Below are 16,118 nucleotides of genomic sequence, written 5' to 3'. Positions count from 1 at the left end.
ATTCGGTTCAATAGGGTGATGAATCCTAATAATGGGCTCTCAATGGTGAAATTGATGGTGTTGACTAAAATATTTTAGAGATGTTTCTCATTTGCATAGGAGTCAGTTATAGATATCTAGTGACCTTTCACTTTTTAAAATTGAGTCCTTTTTGATATGATCAAATGTCCAGCCTTTTTAATTTTCCTTTTAATGATGCGGTTTGCCTGCCATTGACTCTTAAGGGAAACAGCTCATTCAAAAAAAACTTTCACCAAAGTGTAATTGAAGCACTTAAAAATACAAATTCCTGCGACTTCACTGATCAACTAAAACAGGCGTTTGTGTAATAAAGGTGTGTATGGCAGAATTTGAACAGAAATTTTCTTTTTTTATTCTTTTAGGAAGATTGTACAAGAAGCAGTTAACTTCACGTATCAAAATTTTTTGTTTTTCACATCAGGGTCATTTCATAATAGGGAGCTGTCATCTTCATCATTTTCATAGACATTTGAATGCTGACTGTAAGCAAGGTGCTTGCTGGCTGCTCTGGGAGATTCATATACTTTTTTTTTAAGTTGCCCATGACCTTTATTTTATTTATTTATATGTGGTGCTGAGAATCAAACCCAGTGCCTCACACATGCAGACAAGTGTTCTACCGCTGAGCCGTAGCCCCAGCTCCAAGATTCATATACTTTAAGATAGAGTTTAGTAGAAGAGATTTATAGTTTCTTCTGAAAGTCTTGATGGGACTCTCATGATCTCTATTCAAACCTTCATTATAACATTTATGACACTGTTATATTTTTATGGTTTTATTCTCTCTTCAACTGAGCTCTAGGAATGTAGGGATAATTCATTCACATTTTGTAGTGTTTTTAAATAAATTTTATTTTTGAGAAAAGTTTTAGATTTACAGAAAAATTTCAAAGATACTACTGGTTAAGCATCCCTAGTCTAGTAATCTGAAATCGGAAATGCTGCTATTATTAAGATACATTGAAAAGAGTGGGAAACGTTTTGAGCTCCAACATTACTCCAGAAATGGAAAATTCCACTTCTGACCTCATGTGACAGGTTGCTATCAATATAAGACACACTAAAAACATTGTAAGAAATTATCTTCAGGCTATGTGTATAAGGTGCATATGAAACAAATTTCATGTTTAGATTTGAGTCCTTTCCCCAAGAAATCTCACCAAATGTGCAAATATTTCAGAATCTGAAAAAAGTCCAAAATCAACTACACTTTGGGCCCATGAATTTTGCAGAAGGGGTACTCAAATCTTTATAGAAAATTTCAATATACCCTCTTACATGTATGCAATTTCCCTATTATTAACATCTTTTATTAGTGCATTATAATTAGTGCATTGTAATTCTTACAATTAGCTGATATTTCATTATTAACTGAGGCCCATAGTTTATCATATTGCCATAGTTGTGGTTTTTTTTATTGTTATTCCTAGGTTTTTGTTTTGTTTTTATTTTTGGTACAAGGGGTGCTTAACCACTGAGCAACATCCCCAGCCCTTTTTATATTTTATTTTGAGACAGAGACTAAGTAGCTTAGGACCTTGCTAAGGCTGGCTTTGAACTTGTAATCTTCCTGCCTCAGCCTCCCACGTCACTGAGATTACAGGCGTATGCCACCATGCCCAGCTTGCCTTAGTTTTTAAATAATGTCCTTTTTCTAAAAGTTTCAGGATCTCATCTGCAATACCAAGTTGTATTTACTGATCATGTCTCCTTAGTCTACTCTTGGTCATGACAGTTTCTCAGATTTTCTTTATTTTTAATGACCATGAAAGTTTTGAAGAATACTTGTTAGCTATAGTATTGGATATCCTTGTACTGGAATATATCTGATGTTTTTCTCATAATGAGACTGAAGTGGGTTTGGAGAACAAAGAATATAAAATACCATTTAGATCACGTTTTCAAGAGACTGTACTAGGAACGTGACATATAAATTGAGATATTGACCTGAATCACCTGGCTGAAGTAGTGTTTCTCTATTATAAATGTACTATTTTCCTCCCCTTTATATTCTTTACTCTTTGAAAGGCAGTCACGTCACTCACAATAAGTGGGGAGTTAGGGCCCTTCTTCTAGAGTAGAGTATCTACATAATTAGTTTGTAATTTTTACAGACATTCACTTTTTAACTCTAGAGATCAACACAATGCCTTCAGCATAGTTGGTTTTTAATACATGTGGAATGCAAAAATAGGATTAAACAGAATTTTTTCTTCAAGAAAGCTGACAGGGTTCTGATATAAGCAAGATGGCATAATAGGACGTTTCAGGTCTGATCCCCCTGCAGAAACATCAACTACATTTGCACAAATATCCCTTCACTAGAGCTAAGGAAGACAAGTGAGAGGTTATAGTACCTATGTGTGGTACAGAAATAGAAGACACATTGAAAAGAGTGGGAAAAAACAGTTTTAAATTACAAGTATTACCCTCTCTCTTTACCCTAGGCAACATGGATAGCAATACCCTTCACTTGAGGAAAGGAAAAGGAAGTGAGCACTGAAGTTTGCTTTAGACCCCAACACCAGTCTTCCCATGTATCTCCCAGTGCTGGGCAGGCGACCATGGTCCCAGACTCCAGATCCAGACTGGCCCAGCCACCTCACAGACTCTAGAAAAGCCCCAATATCTCCAAACTCCAAGTTGCTCCCAGCACTAGGCTGGTCCCCATCGCCTCCAGCTTTAGACTTGCCCTATCAGTAGGCCAATCTCCATAGCTTTAGTTATGACCATGAAAGTTTTGAAGAATACTGGTTAGCTATAGAATTGGATACCCTTGTACTGGAATATATCTGATGTTTTTCTCATAACCCACAGATCCAGCCTCCAGGCTGACCACTGCAGAAACAGAATCTAGGTCCGCATCAGCTCAGAACATGCTCAATTCAAACAGTGCCAGTCTTAAGGCCCATCTCAGCACAAGGTCAGCCCTCATGACCTCAGTCAAAAGGCTAGGATCCTGGGATACAGGTCCCAGGCCTCCTTTGTGCCAGGCCAGTTCTTTCAGCACCTTTCCTCAGGCTACTTAATGTGGCCTCATACTCCAGTAGACCCAGAGCCTGAACATACTCCAGAAGCGGTAGTGTCAGGCCTGTCCCACTAATCCCTAGCATTGGGTTTGTCCCCACAGACCCAGTCTCCAGGACCACCCCCATGAACCCAGACTCAAGGTCAGTCCCAAAACTCTTATGTTCCAGACAGGCTACTATGGCTTCAGACACAAAGCTACAACCTGTAGGTTTTGGCTCCAGACAGGCCCCCATGAATTCAGGCTGTGCTCCTGTCCCAACACCAGGCTGACCTTAAGGTTTAAACCATTCCCTATGACTCCAGGCTCCAATATACCTAAGGTCCACTACACCCTGGCACCAGGCCAGCTCACATGGACCAAGACTCTATCTAGGACAACCTCTAAAGACCCAGACTCCATGCAAGTACTCATGAATTCAGGACCCAGGCATGCTCCATAGAGTCATACTTCAGGGCCACTCCAGTAACTGGTTAGTCCCCACAGACTCAGACACCTACCTACCCCAATGAAACCAGGTGTCAAACTCATTCTAGCAACTGTGCAGCATCTGTAGATTTGTGCTCAATGCCTACCTCAGTACCAGGTCAGCCCCAGTAAACTCAGACTTCAGGTTGTATCCCATGGATGCATATTATAGGCTCACCTTAGTGGACGGAAGCTTCAAACCCACTGCCATAGACCAATCACCAGGTCTACCCCAGTGATTCAGTGTCCAGTTCCAACAAATCCAGACATAAGTACAGCTTCCTTGAAGAACCCAGTAGTGAAAGCGTTTGCAAACCATGCCACCTGACCTTCCCAGAATTTCTAGAGAGGCTGGTGAATCACTTTCCAAGATATAAACAGTCTGTAAAGTCTACTCTTTTTGTGACTGGGGCTGTGGTTCAGCAGTGGCACACTTGCCTGGCTGTGTGAGGCACTGGGTTCGATCCTCAGCACCGCATATAAAAACAAATACATAAAATAAAGATGTATCAACAATTTTTAAAAGTCTACTTTTTTCAAATTTACAGACATAAATGCATGTGCTCAAGGATGCAGAAAAATAAAAAAAAACACAATATACTGAAAGGAACAAAATAAAGCATCAGTAACCCACCTGAAACAGATAGAGATATATGAACTGCCTGACCAACAATTCAAAATTATTGTTTTTAATCAAACTTCAAGAAAATACAGAGAAACAATTCAACGAAATTAGGAAAATAATAAGTGAACTAGTTGAGAAATTTATCCAAGAAATTGAAATTATAAAATCAAGTAAGTTCTAGTGTTAAAAAAAAAATACAAATAAAGTGATGACAAAATGCAATAGAGAGCATCAATAGCAAATTGATCAAACATAAGAAAAAAAATGTGTGAACTGGAAGATACATTAGTTTGCAAATATATACAGTATCTCCTCCTTTACCACTGGCTTACCTTCCATGACCCCCAGTGGATGCCCCAAACCACAGATAGTAACAAACCCTATATATGGCATGTTTTTTTTAAAAAAAAAAGAGAGAGAGAGAGAGAACTTTTTAGTATTTATTTTTTAGTTTTCGGTGGACACAACATCTTTATTTTATTTTTATGTGGTGCTGAGGATAGAACCCAGCGCCCTGCGCATGCCAGGTGACCACGCTACCATTTGAGCCATATCCCCAGCCCCGTGGCATGTTTTTTTTAAAAACGTACATGCATACATATGATAAAGTTTATAAATTAAGCAAAATAAATTAACAATAGCTAATAATAAATAGAACAATTATAACAATATTCTGTAATAAAAACTATATGAATGTAGTTTCTCTCAAACTATCTTATTGTACTATACTCATTCTTCTAAGCCAATGTAGCATAATACTGTATCTTTGTGATGACATTAAGTGAGGCAAATGATGCAGGCATTTTTATATAATGTTAGTCTACTATGTAAGGATTACTTGAACACAAGCACATGACAGTTGATCTGATAGCTGAAATGGTTACTAAGTGACTATTGGGTGGGTAGCATATGCAGCATGAAGGGACAATTTGGAATAGTGTGAGATGTCATCATTGCTACTTAGAAAAATGTGTAACTTAAAATTTATGAATTGTTTATTTCTGGAATTTTCCATTTAATGTTTTTGGACGATAGTTGACCAGAGTAACTGAAACCACAAAAACCAAAAATACAGAAAAAATGGGAACTCTATAGTTGTACAAGATAAAATAATGAAAAGAAATAAAGAAGTGTATGAGATTTATGGGAAAGCATCCAAATATTTCATTTATAGGATTTCAAGGAGAGGAGAAAACAAAGGACTAGAAATATTACTTAAGGAAATAAAAGCAGAAAACTTTCCATATTCAGAAAAAGATATAAATATCAAAGCTCCGGAATATCAAAAATTTTCCATCACACTCAATTCAAACAAGACATACTATACCTGAACTGCCAAAAATGAAAAACGTAGAGGAGTGGAGGGCAGTGGTATAGCTTAGTGGTAGAGCATGTGCCTAGCATGCACAAGGCCCTGGATTTGATCCCCAGCAAACACACAAAAACAAATATTTTTTAAAAAACATATGAACTACAAAGGGAAGATCCTGAAAGCAGCAAGAGAAAAGTTGCATATCACATATAAGGAAGTTCTGTAAAGCTAATAGTGAATTTCTCAGCAGAAATATTATAGGCCATTAGAGAATGTGATGCTATATTCAAAGTGCCAGAGGATTAAAAACTTTCAAGGAAGAGTTTTACCTAGAAAAACTGACCTTTAAAAATGAAGGAGAGACAAACACTTCTTTAGACAAATAAAAGATGAGGGAGTTTGTCACTACCACAACTGTCTCTCTCACACACACACATACACATACACACACAAAATGCCAAACAGATTTCCTCAAGCCCAAAGTGAAGGATTGTAACTAGTAACAGAAAAAAAATATATAAGAAAGTGTAAGATTCAGTGGTGAAAGTAAGCACACAAATTCAGAATCATCTAGTACTATAAAAATGGTGTGTAACTCACATATCTTTAATATGAAGGTTACAAGATAAAATTGTTAAAAAAATAATAATAACTACAGTAATATTTTCAGGTATACACATTATAAAAAAAGATGTAAATTGTGATATCAAAATATGCAATGGGTAGGGTGAAGTAAAATGTTGAGTTTTTCTATGTGAACAAAGTTAAGTCATCATCAACTTAAAATAGCCTATTATAAGAATGAAACATTTTAGGTAAGCTACATACATGATAAACACAAAGAAAAAAAAGTAGGTCAAAAAATTTAAACAAGAGATAAGAGCATACCAATCAAAGAAAGCCATCAGATCAAAAAAGACTTCAAGAGAGGTATAAGGGAATAAGAGATCTAAAAACACAATAACAAAATGACAATAGTAATTTCATACTTGGTGATAAGAACCTCAAATGTAAATGGATTGAATTAAACAAAAGACCTAGTATAAGTGAATGAACAGGAACAACCATGTGCTGCCTATGGAAGACTCACTTCATTTAATAAAATGAAAGTGAAAGGATGGAAAAAAATATATTCTAAAAGATACCAGGAATGATTATTCCTATAAAAGATAAAATAGATAACAAAGGTCATTAAATAATGATAAAGGGGTTGATTCATCAAGAGGATATAACAGTTGTAAATAAATGCACTACATATCATAGTATCTAAATATATAAAGTATATATTTCTAGATCTGAAAGGGGACAGCTAGGGAAGGTGGCACATACCTATAGTCCCAGCTACTTAGAAGGCTGAGGCAGGAGAATCGCTTGGACCCAGGAGTTTGGGGAAAATCTTAGCAACGTAGAAAAACTCTGTCTTAGAAAAAAAAAATGAAATATATCTTTGAAGGAAGAGATAGATTGTAATACAATAATAGTAGTGTAGCTCACTTTTAGCAATCAAGAGATCATCCTGAAGGAAAATGAGTAAGGAAGCATCAGAGTTAAACCACCCTTTAGACCAAATGTGCCTAACAGATAAATACAGAACATTTTATCCAATAGCATCAGAGGACTCATTTTTTCAAGTCCATTTGGAACATTTTCTAGTATAGTTCATGTGTTAGGACACAAAAAAGTCTTAAAATTTTAACCTTAACATCATATCGAGTGTCTTTCTAACCACACTAGAAACCAAAAACTGGGGGAATCTGAAATTTAAAAACTTACAGAAATTAAACAACATATATCTGAAAAAACAGTAGTTCAAAAAAGAAGTTAAAAATGAAGTTAAGAAACAAAATGGGCATATAATATGCCAAAACCAATGGGACACAGCATAAACACTTCTGAGGGAAAAGTTTATAGCATTCACTTACATCAAAAGAGAAGAAAGATTTCAAACAAATAATATCAGTTACAACTAAAGGAACTAGAAAAGAAGAACAAATTAACCCAAATTATTGTAAGAACGGAAATAGTAATAATCAGAGCAGAAGTGAATGAGATAGAGATTTTAAAAAATAGGGATGCAGTTCAGTGGTGAGGTGCCTCTGAGTTCAACTCCCAGGACAAAAAAAAAAAAAGGAAGAAATAATGGAGGGAGGAAAAAGAGAAAAGAATAACAATATAAAAGATCGAGAAAATTAAGACTTGGTTTCTTGAAAAGGAAAACATAGGCAACAAACCTTTGACTATAATGGTTAAGAAAGAGGAAAACTCAAATAAATAAAAATCAGAAATCAAATGAAACGTTTAAATGATACCACAGTAACTTAAAAAAATCATATGCTGATAAATTGTAGAACCTAGAAGAAATGAATCAATTTCTAGACACATACAACACACCAGGACTGTTGTATGTGTCTTGAAGAACTAGGTAATCTGAATTGACCACTAAGATTTAGGAGAATGTATCGGTAGTAAAATTTTCTGATCAAAGAGATACACCAGGTCTGATGGCTTTACTGTTCAATTATAGCATATTTTTAAAAAGAACAAATCTTAATTCTTCTCAAATGCTTCCAAAAAAATTGTTGGCTCATTTCATAAAGCTAACATTACACTGTCACCAAAGCCAGACTACAAGAAAAGAAAATTATAAACCTATATCCCAAATAAACATAGATGCAAAAATTCTCAACATTTTATACTAGCAAATCAAATTCAATAGCACATTAAAAGGATTATTTACCATAATCAAATGGGATTAATTACTGGGGTTTAACCCACACATATAGGTTCAACATACACAAATTTATAAATATGGACAACACCTAAATAAAATGAAGGACAAAAAAAAAACCCTACAATCAATCTGAATAAATATAGGAAAAGTATTCAACAAAATTTAATATCCTTTCATGATAAAAAGTATTAAAAATTTGTGTATAGGCAGAATTTATCTCATCATAATAAAGGCTATGTGACAAACCCATAGCTAATACAGTCAATGGTGAAAAGTTGAAAATTTTTCCTCTAAAATCAGGAACAAGATAAGGATACCCACTCTCACCACTTCTGTTCAACATAGTATTAGAAGTCCTGGCAGAGCAATTAAGCAAGAGAAGGAAATAAAATGCATGTAACTGAGAAAGAATTGAATCTCCTATTTGCAGACAACATGGTCATATATATAGAACACTCTAAAGATTCTACCAAAAAAACTCTTAGAACTAATAAATAAATCTGTAAAGTTTGAAGATACAATCAATGTACAAAAATCAGTAGCTTCTATACATTAGCAATAAATTTTCTGAAAAAGAATTAAGAAAACAATCTCAGTTATAACAGTAATAAAAAGTTTTTAAAATGTATAAGAAAAAAATTAACTGAAGATTGTTAAATACCTATACACCGAAAAAAAACTATAAAATATTGATGTGAGAAATTGAAAAACACAAATTAATGGAAACATAGTCTATGTTCATTTGTTAGAAGAATTAATATCATTAAAATGATTATACTACCCAAAGTGATCTACAGATTAACTTCGACCCTTATCAAATATAATGCCATTTTCACATAAATAGATAACAATTCTAAAATTCATATGAAACCACAAAAAAAAAAAACCTCAAATAGCAAAGGCAAACTTAAGCAAAAAGAACAAAGTCATAACACTCTCTGACTTCAAAATATGAGGCTATTACAATCAAAATAGCATGATTCTGGCATAAAAATAGACACTATGACCAATGGAACAGGAAAGGAAATCTAGCAATAAACCCAAATATTGATAGTCCATTGATATTTGATAAAATGCTAAGAACACATAAGAGAAAAAGACAGTTTTTCCAATAATTAATGGTGTTGGGAAAACTGGATATCTACATGCAGAAGAATGAAATTGGGCTTTTATCTCATACCATACATGAAAAATCAACTTCAAGTGGATTACTCAATATAAGACTTGAAACTATAGAACTACTAGACAACAGAGGAAAAACTCCATAATATTAGTCTAAAAAATGGTTTTTGTGGGCAAGAACTGAAAACCATAGGTAACCAAAGAAATAGTAGACCTCAAGATTACATAAAACCAAAAGCTCTCTTAATAGCCAAGAAGATAACCAATAGAGTAAAGAGACAACCCATGGATTAGGAAAGTGTATTTGCAAGTTATAAATTGATAAAATGTTAATATCCAAAATACATAAAGGAACTCAAACAACTTAAGAGCAAGAAAATAAACAACATACTTAAATGGGAAACGGACCTAACAGACATTTCTTAAACAAGACAAATGGCCAACAGATACATGAGAAGTGCTCAAAATCTAATCATTAGGTCATTGAGGTTTTGTTTTCAAAGGGTTTTAGGACGCTGGCCCCTTACTGCCTTAAGTGAATTAAATACCACAATGAGATATCATCTTGCACCTGTTAAAATGACTGTCATCAAAAACACAAAAGATAACCGAGTTACAGAGTAAAGCTGGTAAACTACTGGTGGGAATGCAAACTAGTAATCCATTTTGAAAAACAGCATTATGGTGTCTGAAAAATACTAATAAATAGAATTACTATATGATCCAACAATGCCACTACTGGGTATATATCCAAAATAAATGAAATTGGTGTTTTGAAGAGTTAACTCCAATTCCTTGTTTACTGCTCAATTATTCACAATAGCCAAAATATAAAATCAAACAAAGTGCTCATCAATGCTGAATGAATAAAAAATATCTGACATGTATACACAATGGCATATTATTCAGCCTTGAAAAAGGATGTCCTGTCATTTTCAATCATATAGACGAACCTGGAGGACATTATGTTAAGTAAATAATCTAAGCACTGCAAGATAAATATAGCATGATGTCACTTATAGGTGAAATCTAAAAAAGTTGAATTCATAGAAGCAGACAGTAGAATAGTGGTTACCATGGATGAGGCAGGGTAGGTTGGGATGTTGGTGTTGTGGAAATATATTGTCACAGGATGTGAAATTTCTATTAGTTGCAAAAGATATACACAAGAGATCTATTGTACAATAAGGTGACTATAAATCTTACCACAAAAGAAAAACTGATAAGCGTGCAAGGTAATGAATATGTTAATTAGCTCTATTTAGCCACTTAAAATGTATACATGTTTCAAAATATCACTTTGTATGTGTATATATATATATATATATATATATATATATATATATATATATAGTATGTTTAATTAAGCTGTATTAGTCAACTTTCTGTCACTATTATGAAATACCTGAGGCAGCCAACTTAAAAAGAGAAAGGTTTATTTTGGATCATAGATTTGAAGGTTCCAATCCATGATAGGCCCCTTTGTTTTGGGCCACTAGTGAAGCAGCACATTATGGCTGGAGTGTATGGCAGAGCAACATGCTCACCTCATTACACAGTAAGGGGCCAGGGTCCTCCAATCTCCTTGAAAGCATAACCTGGATGATCTAAGGACCTCCCATTGGGGCCCACCTCTTAAAGATCCACAGTACCTCCTAAGAGTGCCACCGTAGGGACCAAGTATTTAACATGTAGGCACTTGGGAAATATTCAACATAAAACTCTAGTATAAACTAAATCAATTCATTGAAAAGAAACCTGATAACATTCTCTGCATATTAGCAAGAAACAAAAGCTTCATGCTAATTTGTTTTGTTTGTTTGTTTGTTTTAATGTTGAACATACAAGGGAAGATAAATGACGTATTTAAAGGAGATGTTTAGTAGTTCTCTTCAGAAGGAAAAGAACTGTGTAAATTTTAGTATTGTTTGAAATATTTGTGGCACCCCAAGGGGGCCATACTTGCCTTCCCATTGATATTTGGCTTACCCATGAGTTACATTGTTAGAGCAGAAATAATGTGTGCCCTTTCAAGCAGCATTTTCACAGTCTTCCTGTGGTTCCTCTGTTTGTCTTTGCCCTCAGCCATAAATTGACTGTTTTCCAGAAGAGGAAAAAACCTTTTTTTTCCAGGAAAGAAGACCACATGAAGCAGAACCTCCTCCAAATCACCAAGGACATAAATGTGAGCAAGAAATAAACCACTGAGATTTTGGGTTTTGTTGTTGCCACACATCACTTAGCCTTTCCAGTCTGATTGCAAAATCCTTTCTAAGTTCCTAAAGTTGGATCACCAAGTGCTGTGCTTGATTCAATTCTCATCAGTGATCACTTTTGGGGTACAGCATTTAAGGGTCTGTTTGTGTTTGGTTATGACACAGTACGTCTTTAAAATGTTTTCCCATTATGTTTAAAAATAAACGTTGTTCTCTACAAATGAAAAAAAAAATCCATCTTTTGTTTCAACACTGTTAACAATATTAGCTGAACACCACTGTGCACAGAACAGTACGGCAGATATAGTAAATCATTTTTCTGAACATTAATTTTAGCTTGATGTTATCATAAGAGTAATGTTATAATGTTTGAGAGTAATAGAAAAGTAAATTTAGCTGCAATAATAACTCTCAGAGGTGGACTTTACCAAGAAGCTAATAGAACTTAGGTTTCAGTGACCCTCATTTGCATAGGTGCCTTCTAAGGTCCTAAATTCATAATTTAGTACCATTTTACTGAAAAGTGTACCAAGTAAATATAAGCCTGAAGACCCACCAAACCTGGATCTTTCTCCATATTTTTCAAAGAGTCCCAAGAATAAAGAGCAACACTCCCGTAGAAGGAAAAAGAGGAGGAGGAGAAAGGAGGAGGAGGAGAAAGCATATGGTCTGCTTTTGGGATTGAATCAAACCAACAGGTGTGGGGCTACCTGATGAGGTAGGTGGGCCATGGAAAAATATTGGAATGTAACTCAAAACACTCAAGAGAGGTGAAACCCAGAAATATTGGGTTTTAGAATAATATAGAGGAATAATAAAAGAAATAGATGGCACCAGTTCTGGGCCACCAGAAGCCTTGTTTATGGCGAAGCTCTGCTCTGGTGGGCAGAAAGAGACCTCTCAGATCTCAAGAAATACAGATTCTGCTAGAAAGCAAATATACAATGAGCAGAAAGGAGACTTGGATTCTACAAAGTGAGCATGCACAGGAGAATAGATTAACGGCCCTATCGTGTACATAGAGCAGTGATGGGAAGCCATCTTAAGAGGGGCTTCATTGTCTAGGCTTTCTGTGTGGAAAATAAACTTCTGCATTTTTTGTATCTCTGTGGCCCCAAGGCAAATTTTCTTGACATTGGGTCAGCTGTGCTCACCCTGAGGCAATATGGGACCAGGAGAGTCTGTGACATAGACCCTCTGAAAACTCTCAGTGCCAGGAGGACCAGTTGTCCAGTCTGCCAGTCTACTGGTCAGAGAAAAGTGAAGGACATTCACATATAAAATTGGCAGTTTTATGACAGGGAGCAAGCCCAGCTGGCTCTTCCTGGATTTCTGATGCAGCATCGACTAGAAGTGGCCATCTGGGGTCGGGTGAAAAGCTTGGATCCCACAGCTCCCCATCAAAACACAGATCCTCTCAGATACAACTACTCTCCCATGCCCAGAGATTTTCAAAGGATTCACTGCTGCTGGTGCAGATTTCCTGCTTTGTTCATTCATTCATTCAATTACTGGGTCAGTGGGCATCAGCCCTAAAATTCAGTCTTGGACCAGGAAGGAGATTGTGGATGGATCCTTTAAGAGCTCCTGGCAGCAGGAGGTATGGTCTGCCAGCCTAGTCTGCTGCTCTACAGAGCAGATGAAGACAGAACTTGCTTCCTGTTGAAACTGGCAGTTTGAGGCATGTGGGTCCTCAGAGCTTCCAGACCCACCTTGCTTCCACCACAGAGGGCAGAGTGAGAATTATGTTACTTTTCCTCTAGAGCCAGGGAGAAATCTGGGTGCCCAGTGGCTCCAGGACTGTCCCCTTTGAACCACCAGAGAACACACTGGTACCCCGGCTGGTCACAGAGCTACCAAAGCTGCATAGGAGTTCACTGGAGCAGGGTAGAGAGAAGACTGTGGATAGGCTGTAGCCTGAGCTCTCCATAGTTTTTGAAAGCAAGATGCTCATCTAGACAGGGAAAAAGGTACATGCCATGCCCCACACAGAACACCAAACCAGTTGATTTAGTAGCCACCTCCACACCCAGAGATACCCAGAGGATACGCATCAGAGGCTTGAATAGTAGCCACCTCCACAATATCTGGTGAATGCCAAATCTGGAAGTCCCTAAAAAAAATCTCTCCACCTTAAATACCTCTACACAGAGGAACTTTTGGTGTTTTTAATGTTAGTTTTTAATTGTTGTTTGTTTGGTTTTCTGTGTTGTTTTTTTTTCTTTTTTTCTGATTTTGCTCATTATTTGTTATTACATACACTTTACAATGTTAATGCATTTTTAAAAATTCATAAATTGAATTTATTCTTTATGTCTTTAAAAATTTATTAATAGGGTTTATTTAGTAGATCTTCTTTCTTCTTTCTCACTTTTAAACTTTCCCCTTCTATTTTGTCATCTTCTTTCTTCTTCTTTTGTCTCTTTGCCTTTCATCACTTTTTTTCCTCCTTTTGCCCTTCAATGTTCTATATAGGTTAATATTCATTTCATATTCAGTATAACTTATATTTTTAAGCGTATTCCATACTCTTGTTCCCTTTTTCTTCTCCCTGGTTAGTGGAGTTGTAGAGAATGTTTTCAATAAGTTTTTATTATATGTTAGTATATGGCTTGCTTTCAAACTGTTGCTACTACTGGTGGTTATTCTCCCCTTGCAAAGTGGTGCTGAGGATTGATCTTACCACTTTGACACATTGAATTGGTACTTTGACATTGAGAGATACTTCCAGCCTAAGGCACATGGTAAAAAAAAAAAAATAGCACATTAACAAGACTCTCACATAATAGTGCAAGAGATATCTACCTGAACAGAAGTGCAAATCTCAACACAGCAGTGCAGGAAAAAATGAGAAAATAAGGTAATAAGACAGCTCCAAAAGTTCATAACTCACTGATAACCAAATACAGAGATTTGGTTATCAATTTCCTATATTTCAAAATATAGGAAATGCTGGAAAAGAATTTTAAAAATTGATTGATAAAATGATCATTGAATTAGAAGAACTATAGAATGAACTAAGAAAGACAAGGCAGAACATGAACAAGCATTTCAATAAAGAGAGATTCAAAAAAGAGTGAAACAGAAATCTTGGAAATGAACAATTCAATGATAAACTAAAAATTGTGTGGAGATCTCATCAGTATACTATATAGAGCAGAAGAAAGAAAATTGGGGTTCAAAAAGAAAATGGATAAACTAGAATATTCAGAAACTAACAAAGGAAAAATTGTGAAACTATTAACAGAATACACAAAAGGTGTAGAATAACATTAAAAGACCAAATTTAAAACTCCTACTTGTAGAAAAATGAGTGAAAATGCAGGTTAATGACAGGGAAAACAATATCCAGTAAAATAATGTCAGAAAACTTCCCTCACCTTGGGAATAAAATGGACATGAAGGAGCTAGGGTTGTGGCTCAGCAGAGTACTTGCCTAGCATGTATGAGGTCCTGGGTTTGATCCTCAGTACTACATAACAATAAATAAGTAAAATAAAGGTATTGTGTCCAACTATAACTAATTTTTTTTTTAAAAATGGACATGCAGTTACTTTAACTATTAAGAACTCCAATTAGACATGACCACAAAAGAAGTTTTCCACAATGTATAGTAGATAAAATGCCAAAAGTTCAGAATTTGGAAAGGATTTTAAAAGCTATAAGTGATGTGCAAAAGCACTTGAAAAGGTAAACCCATGAGGTTTACAGATTTCTCTGCAAAAATTCTAAAGGCCAGGAAGCCATGGAAATATGTTTTCAAGCCCTGAAAGAAAGTAACCTCTGACCTATATTACCATACCCAGCAAAGTTATCCTTCAGAATTTGAAAAGGAATAAAAATTTCTCAAGAAAAGCATAAACTGAAAGAATTCATGACTGCTAGGCCAGCATTGCAGAAGATACTTATAGAAATCTTACACACATAAGAAGACAAAAATAACTAAGAAATCATGGGAAAGAATATATTTCATTAGAACAGTGATAAGCAAATCAAAATTAGGAATGAATCAAACATTAGAAATAAAAGTTACAGGAATTAATACATACATCTCTACAAAAAATGTAAATGGACTTAATTCTTCAATTAAAAAATGTAGGTTGGCAAATTGAATTTAAAAACAAGACCCAACTCTATGCTTTCTGCAAGAAACACAGCTCACTGCCAAAGCATTCATAGACTGAAAGTTAAAAGATGGAAAGGAGTATTCCATGCAAATGAAATCCAAAAACAAGCAAGAAGATATATTCTCATAGCTAATAAAGCAAGCTTCAAGCAAAAATTAGTCAGAAGAGACAAAGAAGGTAAAGATATATCGAAAAAGGGAATAATCCAACAAAAATATATGATTGCAAATATTGATGTCCTGAATGTTGGTACCCCAGTTTCATAAAAGAAATATTATTCAACATAATGGGACAGATGGGTCCCAATACAATAATAGTTGGTGACCTTAATATACTAATAGATAGGTCATTCAGACAAAAATATCACAGTACAGAATTAAGCTATACTACAGATGAAATAGACCTAACAGATATCTAGAATATTTCATCCTACAGCTGAATACACTTTCTTTTCAGCTGCTCATGTAA

The sequence above is a fragment of the Marmota flaviventris genome, chromosome 1 (genome assembly GCF_047511675.1).
Source record: "Marmota flaviventris isolate mMarFla1 chromosome 1, mMarFla1.hap1, whole genome shotgun sequence".
Classification (NCBI taxonomy): Eukaryota; Metazoa; Chordata; class Mammalia; order Rodentia; family Sciuridae; genus Marmota; species Marmota flaviventris.
The sequence above is the reverse complement of the archived record's forward strand: the minus strand, read 5'-3'. Positions refer to the sequence as shown.